Source organism: Schistocerca americana, unplaced genomic scaffold (assembly GCF_021461395.2).
Source record: "Schistocerca americana isolate TAMUIC-IGC-003095 unplaced genomic scaffold, iqSchAmer2.1 HiC_scaffold_18, whole genome shotgun sequence".
Taxonomy (NCBI): domain Eukaryota; kingdom Metazoa; phylum Arthropoda; class Insecta; order Orthoptera; family Acrididae; genus Schistocerca; species Schistocerca americana.
The window spans coordinates 3,802,351-3,814,664 of NW_025725884.1; positions in this window are offsets into that span (position 1 = coordinate 3,802,351).

Below are 12,314 nucleotides of genomic sequence, written 5' to 3' on the forward strand. Positions count from 1 at the left end.
TTGATAGTATCCCTTGCAATTCCACTGGATGATCATGTGGGAATAGTACATCACCTACCAGAAATGCAACATCTTGTCTCCTCCTATTCTGCATTCTGTCTTGTTCTTCAAGAAACACATTTCTGTGAGGGAGTGTGATCAACATTTCGTGGTTACCTGGTGTTCTGTTGGAACCATGCTGGCTCTGGGGTAGCATGTGGTGGGTTCTGCACATTGGTTCTCTCCGATCTCATTAGTGACTGCCAGATTTGTTTGCACTCAAACCACTATCGCTTCCAAGTTGGTACATAGGGGATCCAATCACCATTTTCAATGTCTACCTCCATCCAGGTAGGCCAATTCCTTATGTCTACCTTAATCCAGCAACTCCAACCACCATTTCTCCTCCTTGGGGACTTCAGTGCCCACCATCCACTGTGGGGGAGTGTTACTTCAATGGGTAGGGGTATCCTAATTGACCAACTTATCACGGACCTCGATTTGTGTCTCCTCAATGATGGTTCCTCTACTGACTTCAATGCCACCCATGGCACCTTCTCTGCTATCAATCTCACGATCTCCTCCCTTGCCCTGGTGGCTTCCCTACATTGGTCATCCCATGGTGACCTTTGTGATAGTGACCACTTTCTGGTGATTCTATGGTTCCTCTGCTGATACCAGGCAGACAGGCCCCCATGTTGTGCATTCCACTGGGCCAATTAGCCTTTATTTATGTTTGCTGTGAACCCCCCTCTCAAATACCTTTGATGCAGTCGTGCAAGGCGTCCCTGCCACTGTTTTCTGCTGACACTGCTGTTAAACCACATTTGGCTCACTTGTGCTTTTCTGTCACAATGGCAAGACAGTATAGTTAGCCCTGTCCTTAAGCCCAGGAAAAACCTAGTGTCTCTAGTCAGACTAATTGGGTGGTAGCTGTCCAATGTACTTTGTAAACTGATCAAAAGGATGATCAGCTTCAGATTATGTTGGGTACTTGAATCTCAGGACCTTTTGTCCTTGTATCAGTGTGGCTTTTGGACAGAGCGACCTCCAAATGGTCATTTATCCAGATTGGAATCAGCCATTTCACAGACTTTTACTCACCGCTGGCACCTTACTGCCATCTTCTTTGAACTATATAAGGCATATGACATGGCTTGGCGCCATCACATTTTAGTTACCCTCCATAACTGGGGCTACCGTAGTCCCCTTCCAATTTTTATCCATAAGTTTTTATTTTACCAGCTCTTCTGGCTTTTGGTTGGCATTTCACTTAGTGCCCCCCAGATTCAGTAGAATGGTATCCCACAGGGTTCTGTGCTAAGTGTCACACTGTTCCTCATTGCCATCAATGTGCTTGTGACCTCTGTTGGGCTTCTGGTTACACCGGCATTGTACATCGACAATTTTTGTATCTGGTGCAGCTTCCACTTGGCACCTCGGAGCTGGCGCTTAGCAGATGCTTCCATCCGATGGGCCTCTGCATGGGCCACCACCCGTGGCTTCCAGTTTTCTTCCTCCAAAATGTGCATTGTGCATTTTAGTCATAGACCCACATTACACCCCGATCCAGAACTTTATTAATGTAACCAGTTCCTTGATGTTACAGCACAGTCCCATTTCTTGGACCTTATTTCTGATAACAAGCTGGCATGGCTGCCCCACACTCACCACCTAAAGACTACATGTATGTGGAAGCTTAATGTTCTCCACCTCCTGGCCCACACATGTTGGGGTGCTGACCATTCCACTCTTCTCCATCTTTACCATAATCTAGTCTGGACATGAGCAGAGCATGGTAGTCAGGCTTATGGCTCAGCAGCTGCTTCCACTTTAACTCCTTGACCCTGTCAATCATTGTGTGGTGCATATGGCTGTTGGTGCCTTTTGCACTAATCCTGTTGATAGTCTCCTCACAGAAGTGGGGAGTTCCCTTCTACACATCCAAAGGTGCCAAACCCTTTTTCTTACACAATCACAGTTTGCCAATTCCCTGACCATCCTCTGTAACCTGGGCTCTTCGTCAATGAGGGATGTCTCCCTCCTGTCTTCTACTGGCTTCAAACACCATCTATTTCTGAGATCATGTAGTGTGTTCACAGCAGGGCATCTAGCTATTCAGAGAGCCCTCCTTTCTTTCTCAGGCCTCTTTTCACAGTGTTTTAATTTGTTCAGACTCCATGAGCAGCCTGCAGGCTATTGATCAATGTTACTCTTGTCAGCATTTGGTCTCTACTATTCAAGACCTTCTCTCTGACCTTGAGTGTGCTGCCTCTTAAGTTTTCTTTCTCTGGATCCTAAGTCATGTGGGCATCCCAGGTAGTGAACTGGCTGACTGATTAGAGAAGCAGATACTTACCCCCATTTCATTTCCTGGTTCCAGCTGTGGATATGTGGATCTACATTAAATCTCTCTTTCCTCAAAAGAGGAATGCCCTCTGGAGTGCTACTGCTATGAGTAAAAAGCTCTGTACGATCAAGGAGTCTACTGCAGTACGGCTCTCTTCCTTCCACTCCTCTCAGAAGGAGTCCACTGTTTTATGCCCTTTACACATTGGTTGTACAAGGCTCACCCATTGTTTCCTCCTACATAATGACCCTTCCCCCACAATGTGGTTGTCGAACCAGACTGACTGTACTTAACACGAAGGGCCAAGAGATGGGGGGGACATTCCAACAATATGTGAGATACTGTCTTCCAGATTCCTTAAATGTAATATTAGCAGACGATCCATGGATGGTTGAACTGGTCCTCAGTTTCTTCCATGGAAGTGGTTTTTATTTCCAGATTTAAGGTTCTACTTTAGTCTTGGTGCTGGGGCAGGTTGGTTGTGGTTGGGACTTCTTTTACAGTCTTCTCGGTCTGTGACCCCACACAGTGCCCCCCCCCCCCCTTTCCCTCCTTCCCCTTCTCCAAGTGTTTTGGTTTGATCTTACCTTTTATGTTTTAATGTATGTGTTTGATAATCATTATTTTATAATTTTATTCCCCTAACTGGATCCGTCCACTTTTAGCAGGCCCTCTTTCTTCTGTGACTCACTTTGGAATCACAGACTGATGACCTTGCCATTTGATTGATTGATAAACTGAGAGGGGTTATGGGACCAATGTATTAATCTGGTGGAGATGCCACAATAGAAAAGTACTAAGGAGTGGGTCACACTAGTTTTATGTACTCAGTTTACCCATGAAGAAGACTATTTTTTGAAAATTCTCCCAATAAAAAACTGACCCTTCATCTCAACACACTATACAACTCTGACACTATAAAGTTAAAATTTTTTATTTTTTGACAACTTTTATTTTAGTCATCAGTTTCTTCCGCCATTGGCTATCTCCTTATCTCCAAATGCCAAAATAAAGAAAAGAACAACTTACATTGAGACCTGAACAAGTGCAAATATTTTCACTAGGTCTACTGTAGAGTTCCTAAAATGGTACCAACATACACATGATTCATAATAATGGGAGGCATTTGGTGAATGGGTGCATTGTCAACTAAGCGGCTTTATGTATGAAATTCCCTGATTTCCAATATTCTGAGTGTGCTTTTGCTTCCCTACATTTTGCACTAGATGTGCAGGTGCTTTATTACTTTCACTGTTAGCAAATAACTGCTTGAAATGTTGTTACAATATTTGTCTATTATAGAATTTTTACAGTCGAATATTGCTTTATACTGGACATGCATATCTTGTGCAATGAGTCATAAAAGCAGAAAACACCTGTTCACCAAACGCCACCCATAAATATAACCATATGCATTTAATACCAATTCACTAAGATTGAAAGTAGACCTAGGGAAAATATTTATACTTGTTTCTAGTTTTAATTTTGACTGGTTTCAGCCTGGAATGGCGATCTTAAGATGCTACATTAGAGGAGAGGAAAGTTGATATTATTTCATAAAGTGATTCTTTGAAACAAAAAAACAAATGTTAACAGTAAGTCGCGCCTCAAACAGATGTTTTGTTCAGAAACTCACAGTATTTTGACAAGTGCAGTGGGTAAACCTTCGTAAGACACAAACTAGAAGCGGTTTTGCATTGCAGGTGTCAGCAGGGGCCGTACTTTGCACCTGTGATGGTTTCCTGAGATGACTGAGACAGCAAGGTAGCACATCTGGAAGTGGTCAATGTCATCCCATACATTCTGTTGACATGGTGCACAGCAGTAGTCCCAGTTCAGTCTCTGCATATCTTTGGCATCCTACCAGCATGGTGTGTCGATGGCTGTTTGGCTATTCCTTTGCAAGGGTGGCCCATAATGGCTCTTCTGAGCACCCCCACCCTTTGCAAGCAGAGCATTGACCAAGGTGTATTGTCAGATTGTCATGTGGCCAAACATAGTGAGAAACCCCACTTATGTGTAGTGGATTTGGTGCATCAGTTGAAACCTATCTTGGGCTGCCAATCCCCCAACTGGGTTGACTTCAAATGCCTCCAAGAACTGACAGATGTGCATCTTCATCTTGTTAAAAGCACAGGTGGCAGTTGCGCTCCTGCACCACCTATAATGGTTTGAAGTCGTACCGCTGGCTTATCGCCCATCAGCCCACCTACCTAAGCGTGCTCCTCGGGGATTTCTCCGAACTGCAGTGTTGCCTCCATTGTGTGCACTGTGCCAGTGACTGGTGGGTGCATTCGTGTGGCTAACAGTTCACCACTGGAATGGAGGAACCTCTGCACCGTCCTACTGACAGCTTTGCTCACAGCTGGCAGTCGAGCAGGTAGATTCTGCATACCTGGGTGTAATCTTCAGCCCCTTGAACTGTAGACAGACAATCTCTCTTGAGCATCAGCTGAACTCGTAGAAATTCTCCACATAACTGTACAGTTATAATGCGCACTACACAATATTCCTTACTGTTTTATAAAAAAGGAGAGGACAACATGTCTAATCTTGACATAGTTCGCACAACAATGGATCGCCCAGTGTTTATTCAGTGTGGGATTTAGAAATAAGAAAGTAATTCTCAAGTAAGAGTACATCAAACAACAAAGTATCAAATAAACTCACTTCACCAGTGTCATGTGGCTCAAAATGAAACAAAGTATCCTGTAGTAATTTGAAATTTATATACATGCAATTGGTGATAAGTGTTTAATATCTGACATAAGAATGATTATTTCTCTCACAAGAAGGGATAAGGACAGCACAGGGCTAGTATTCATGTCATTTACATGTGTGTGTTTCACCACTAACCTATGCTTTTAACAAGATAAAGACTTAACAAGATCAAGTTTTCACTCTGCAATGGAGATTAATTTTGGTAATGGTTTCCCCATGATACTCTTTTTCTCAGGAGTGCTTGTTCAGAAATTAATGCATGAGAATGTCTGAAGTTGTGGAAGGTACATTGAGGTGCTGGAAAAAGAAAAGCTGTGAGGACAGGCTGTGAGTCATAACCAGAAAACACAGTTGCTATGATCTGTTCTCAAAAAAAAAAAAAGAGGAAAAGAAAAGGCGCAGTTCTAGGTTAGAGTTCCATTATAACAAACAGTCTGAATCTGCCACCAAGTTCAGAAATAGCATGCACATTGCACTGTAGTGAAAATTTCATTCTGTAAATGTATGTAAATTAATCTATACATGTATTGACATCTCTGCTTAGAAATTACACAATCACCATTTGCCAGTTCCCTGACCATCCTGTGAATGGTGTCCTCTTTGCAAGTGAGGGCTGTCTCCCTGGTGGCAACCTCCCACAGGTGGGATTGCTGGTTGGCATGTGTCTCACTTCCCTTTGTCGTTCGTTGGGATCTCCATATCCACTCACTGGAATGGACCTTGTGCATTTCACTTATCTCCCCTCCCCCTTCCCTTTCAGCCCCCCCCCCCCTTCCTATGATCCTTAGATGGTACCTAGACCACATATTAGGAGCAACCTGTTTCAGGGTCCTAAGGTCTCTGCTGCACCTATGGTTTTCTAGAATCTTTTAGGTGCCATCCATGCAGTTACAGGGTGCCTTCATCTTTTACACTGATGGTTCTAAGACAGTTGACAAGGTGGGATACACTTCCACATCTTGTACTGCCATTGAACAATATTTATTGCCAGGATCATGTGGTGTGTTCACAGCAGAGCTTTTAGCTATTCACAGGGCCCTCCTTTCCATTTCTCAGGCTTCCCTCCACAGTGTTTTAATTTGTTCAGACACAATGAGCAGCCTGCAGCCTATCAACTGTTGCTACTTTTGTCACCCTTTGATCTCTGCTATCCATGACCTTCTCACTGTCCTTGGCCATGCCACATGCTCAGTTTGCTTTTCTAACCAGACACTCAGCCAGTTAATTCCCTGGGATGCCCACATGACTTGGGACCCAGAGAAAGATGATACTTAACCCCATTCCTTTTCATGATTTCAGCTGCAGATATTTGGATCTAGATCAAAGCTCTTTGCCCGGAGCCGGCCGAAGTGGCCGTGCGGTTAAAGGCGCTGCAGTCTGGAACCGCAAGACCGCTACGGTCGCAGGTTCGAATCCTGCCTCGGGCATGGATGTTTGTGATGTCCTTAGGTTAGTTAGGTTTAACTAGTTCTAAGTTCTAGGGGACTAATGACCTCAGCAGTTGAGTCCCATAGTGCTCAGAGCCATTTGAACCATCTTTGCCCGGAAGTGGAATGACATCCGGTGTGCTACTGCTCCTGGTAATAAACTCCGCAAGGGCAAGGAATCTGCTGCAGTTTGGCTCTTTTCCTTGCACTCCTCTAGAAAGGAATCAACTGTTTATACCCTCTATTCAATGGTCATAGTAGGATTGCCCATTGTGGGCGTGATTCATTACTTAGGAAGAAACAATGTTGTTGGGGAGTCAGACTGAATGTCCCCCCTGCGGGTCCGGGGATTCGAATAGGCCCGAGGTATTCCTGCCTGTCGTAAGAGGTGACTAAAAGGAGTCCATCCCCCTCACGGGGGTAGTTAACGCCTGCGTCTGGAGACGGACGGTTCCACGACCTATAATTGTGGTCTTTTTGGTTTTTCACTTCCCGTTTCTTCCTTCCTTTGGTTGGTTCCTTTCTTTGCTCTTCTCCACCTCACTGTCTTCCTTCCTCTTTCCCTTGACTTCTTCTTCTTGCCTCCTCATTGCCTTCTTCTCCTTGCCTTCTCATTGCCTTCTTCTCCTTGCCTTCTCATTGCCTTCTTCTCCTTGCCTTCTCATTGCCTTCTTCTCCTTGCCTTCTCTGGTCTAGGCCTCGGCGTTTGAGACAGTCTGTCCTCTTTCTCCCTCTCTCTCTTCTTTTTCCTCTTCTTCCTTCCTCCCTGTGCGTGCCTGAAGGCTGACCCACGCGTTCGCACCCGTAGCCGGTGACGGGGTAACGCGTAATTCCCCGCCCTGGGTAGACATGTAAGGCACGCACGTACCCCCTGGTAAAGGCCAGGCCCAGGGAGGGGTGATTGCCTGAGCTGATACCTTCTGACCATGCCGATTGGTCCCTCCGTCTGTTTCTCGGGAGGTGTGACCTGAGGTGTAAACATTCACCTAAGGCGAGAGAGCCCTCTGAGAGGGTCCCCACAAGGAAGGAGCGCGCCATCGGAGACGCTGGCAATCATGGGGGATTTCTCCGCAATGGATTCTACTCCATCTCTTTCGACTTCTGCCCAAAAACGGAAACGTGACCAGCCACCAGTGACAAAAGTACTACCGCCTGCCCCACAGTTCCTCGTCGTTTCTCGATCTGAGGACGGAAAGGATTTTTCTGCTGTCAACCCTTTCATTATCCAGAAGGGCGTAAATGCCATAGCCGGATCTGTCAAATCTTGTACCAGGTTGCGTAACGGTACCTTAATACTAGAAACTGAGAGCGCCTTTCAGGCACAAAAACTGTTTCGGGCCACACTCCTGTACATGTTCCCTGTCCGGGTGGAGGCTCACCGAACTTTGAATTCGTCTCGTAGTGTGGTCTATACTAGATCCCTCGACGGATTGACTGATGAGGAGATTCAATCTTTCCTCGCTGAGCAGGGCATGACGGCTGTGCATAGGGTCATGAAAAAGGTCAACAATGACCTTGTACCGACCCGGACACTTTTCTTGACTTTTGATAGTGTTAAGCTGCCATCGCGCATCAAGGCGGGCTACGAGGTTATTTCTGTTCGCCCCTATGTCCCGACACCTACGCGCTGCTACCAGTGTCAGCGTTTCAATAACACTCGACAGTCTTGTTCCAATGCGGCTAAATGTGTCACTTGTGGCAGGGATGCCCATGAGGGTGACTGTCCACCTCCGTCTCCTCGTTGTGTGAACTGTCAGGGTGACCATGCCGCATCCTCCCGCGACTGTCTTGTCTATAAGGAAGGACGCTGTATCCAAGAAATTCGGGTCAAAGAAAAAGTGTCCACCTCGGCTGCTCGCAAGCTATTGGCTAGTAGGAAGCCCACGCTGCTCCCAGTGGGTAAATACAGTACTGTCCTCGCCTATCCTCGGACTACCAGGGAGGTGGCAACCCAGACATGCGATCTGACCTTCAGCACCACGGTCGTCCATTCGGCCAGTGCTAAGATCGCGCGGTCGACGTCATTTCTTCCTCCCATCACCCCTCAGACACCAGCCCCTTCATCAGCTTCTGCTAAGACGAAGACCCCGAAGTCAGATGCACGGGCCTTCAAGAAGGAACCATCCCGTGCAGACTTCCTACGTCCCTCGACCTCCCAGCCTTCGACTGGTACCTCCACCAAACGACCTTCCAAGAAGGCTCATAGGAAGCACAGTTCTCCTTCTCCGCCACGGCGCATTTCTTCTCCTGTGCCACCCAGCCGTTGCCGCCCCAGGCCGTCATCCGTTTCGCCTGCCCGCACCACTGGTAGCTGAACATCTGGCCGTTCACTGGCGGCGGAAGCTTCCCCTCCCGGCCATGTTGCCGAGATGGTGGATGAACTTATGGACCCAATGGACGATGACTGTCCGCCTACTGATAGCGGTGGCAGTGCTCGCTCGAAGTCAGGCCCTCAGCGACCTTCGAGGTGACCCCTTCTTTCCTCTTCCTTTTCTTCTTACGATGGCACTTATTCACTGGAATATTCGCAGCATTCGCTCCAATCGAGAGGACTTGAAGTTGCTGCTCCGCTTGCACCGTCCGCTCGACGTAGCCCTCCAGGAAACGAAGCTACGCCCATGCGATCAAATTGCCTTGGCACACTACACCTCTGTGCGTTTTGACCTACCCCCTGTGGTAGGTATCCCGGCTCATGGAGGGGTTATTTTGCTGGTCCAGGATGATATTTACTACGATCCCATCCCGTTGCACACCGGCCTGCAGGCAGTTGCCATCCGCATTACTCTCCCCACTTTTACATTTTCCATTTGTTCTGTTTACACTCCATCGTCGTCTGCCGTTACCAGGGCAGACATGATGCAACTTATTGCTCAGCTACCTGCACCATTTTTGTTAACTGGAGACTTCAATGCCCACCATCCCCTTTGGGGCTCTCCAGCATCCTGCCCGAGGGGCTCTCTGTTAGCAGACCTTTTCAACCAGCTCAATCTTGTCTGCCTCAATACTGGCGCCCCTACTTTTCTTTCGGACACATCTCACACCTATTCCCATTTAGACCTCTCTATATGTACTCCCCAACTTGCACGCCGGTTTGAGTGGTATGCACTTTCTGATACATATTCTAGCGACCACTTCCCGTGTGTTATCCATCTCCTGCAGCATACCCCTCTCTGTGCTCATCTAGTTGGACCATCTCCGAAGCAGACTGGGGGCTCTTCTCTTCCAGGGCGACCTTCCAGAATCACACCTTCACAAGCTGCGATAGTCAGGTCACACACCTCACGGAAGTCATTCTCACTGCTGCTGAATATTCCATCCCTCACACTACTTCTTCTCCACGTCGCGTACCGGTCCCCTGGTGGACCGCAGCATGTAGAGGCGCTTTACGTGCTCATCGACGTGCTTTACGCACCTTTAAACGCCACCCTACAATGGCGAATTGTATCAATTATAAACGATTACATGCACAGTGTCGTAGTATTATTAAAGAAAGCAAGAAAGCCAGCTGGGCTGCTTTTACAAGCACCTTCAACAGTTTTACTCCTTCTTCTGTTGTCTGGGATAGCCTGTGCCGGCTATCTGGCACTAAGGTCCACTCACCAGTTTCTGGCTTGACGGTCGCGAATGATGTCCTTGTGGCCCCTGAGGATGTCTCCAATGCCTTCGGCCACTTTTTCACAGAGGTTTTGAGATCCACTCATTACCACCCTGCCTTCCTCCCCCTAAAACAGGCAGAGGAGGCTAGGCCACCTAACTTCTGCTCCTCGAATCGTGAAAGTTATAATGCCCCATTCACCATGCGGGAACTCGAAAATGCTCTTGCCCGGTCATGGTCCTCCGCTCCAGGGCCAGATTCTATTCATATGCAGATGCTGAAGAACCTTTCTCCTGCGGGTAAAGGTTTCCTTCTTCGTACTTATAATCGCATCTGGATTGAGGGACATGTTCCCGCATGCTGGGGCGAGTCTATTGTTGTACCGATTCCTAAGCCGGGGAAGGACAAGCACTTGCCTTCTAGTTATCGACCCATTTCGCTTACCAGCTGTGTCTGTAAGGTGATGGAGCGAATAGTTAACTCTTGTTTGGTTTGGCTCCTCGAATCTCGATGCCTACTTACCAATGTACAATGTGGATTTTTTAGGCGCTGCTATGCTGTTAACCATCTGGTTACCTTGTCGACCTTCATTATGAATAACTTCTTGCGGAAGTGCCCGACCACGGCTGTGTTCTTTGATTTGGAGAAGGCTTACGACACCTGTTGGAGGGCGGACATTCTCCGCACCATGCATACATGGGGCCTTCGCGGTTGCCTCCCTCTTTTTATTCGTTCCTTTTTAATGGATCGACAGTTCAGGGTACGTGTGGGTTCTGTCCTGTCAGACACCTTTTGCCAGGAGAATAGGGTGCCACAGGGCTCAGTTTTGAGCGTCACTCTCTTCGCCATAGCGATCAATCCAATAATGGATTGCCTCCCAGCTGATGTATCAGGCTCCCTTTTCGTGGACGATTTTACCATCTATTGCAGCACGCAGCGTACATGTTTCCTGGAGCGCTGTCTTCAGCGTTCTCTTGACCGTCTTTACTCCTGGAGTGTCGCCAGTGGCTTCCGTTTTTCTGCCGAAAAGACTGTCTGTATTAACTACTGGCGCTACAAAGAGTTTCCCCCACCCTCCCTATGACTCGGTCCCGTTGCTCTCCCATTCGTGGAGACAACAAAATTTTTAGGTCTTACATTTGACAGGAAACTTAGCTGGTCTCCACATGTGTCATATTTGGCTGCCCGTTGTACCCGTTCTCTAAATGTCCTCCGTGTTCCTAGTGGTATGCCGTGGGGAGCGGATTGAACCATCCTACTTCGTCTATATCGGTCGATCGTCTGCTCCAAACTGGATTATGGGGGCTTCGTATACTTCTCGGCACGGCCATCCATCTTACGCCGCCTCAACTCCATACAACATCGGGGTTTACGTCTTGCGATCGGAGCATTTTATACTACTCCCGTTGAGAGTCTTCATGCTGAAGCCAGTGAATTGACACTCACCTACCAGCGCAATACACTGCTTTGTCGTATGCCTGTCGGCTACTGTCAATGCCCGACCACACGTCTTATCGTACCTTTTTTGACGACTCTCTTGACCATCAATATGGGTTGTATGTCTCTGCCCTGCTACCCCCTGGAGTCCGCTTTCGTCACCTCCTTCACCACCTTGATTTTTCACTCCCTGCCACCTTTAGAGTCGGCGAACCCCCCTGCGGGTCCGGGGATTAGAATAGGCCCGCGGTATTCCTGCCTGTCGTAAGAGGCGACTAAAAGGAGTCCATCCCCCTCACGGGGGTAGTTCGCGCCTGCGTCCGGAGACGGACGGTTCCACGACCTATCATCGTGGTCCTTTTGGTTTTTTCACTTCTCGTTTCTTCCTTCCTTTTGTTGGTTCCTTTCTTTGCTCTTCTCCACCTCACTGTCTTCCTTACTCTTTCCCTTGCCTTCTCCTTGCCTTCTCATTGCCTTTTTCTCCTTGCCTTCTCATTGCCTTTTTCTCCTTGCCTTCTCATTGCCTTCTTCTCCTTGCCTTCTTATTGCCTTCTTTTCCTTGCTTTCTCATTGCCTTCTTCTCCTTGCCTTCTCTGGTCTCCGCCTCGGCGTTTGAGACAGTCTGTCCTCTTTCTCCCTCTCTCTCTTCTTTTTCCTCTTCTTCCTTCCTCCCTGTGCGTGTCTGAAGGCCGACCCACGCGTTAGCACGCGTAGCCGGTGACGGGGTAACGCGTAAGTCCCCGCCCTGGGTAGACATGTAAGGCACGCGCGTACCCCCTGGTAAAGGCCAGGCCCGGGGAGGGGT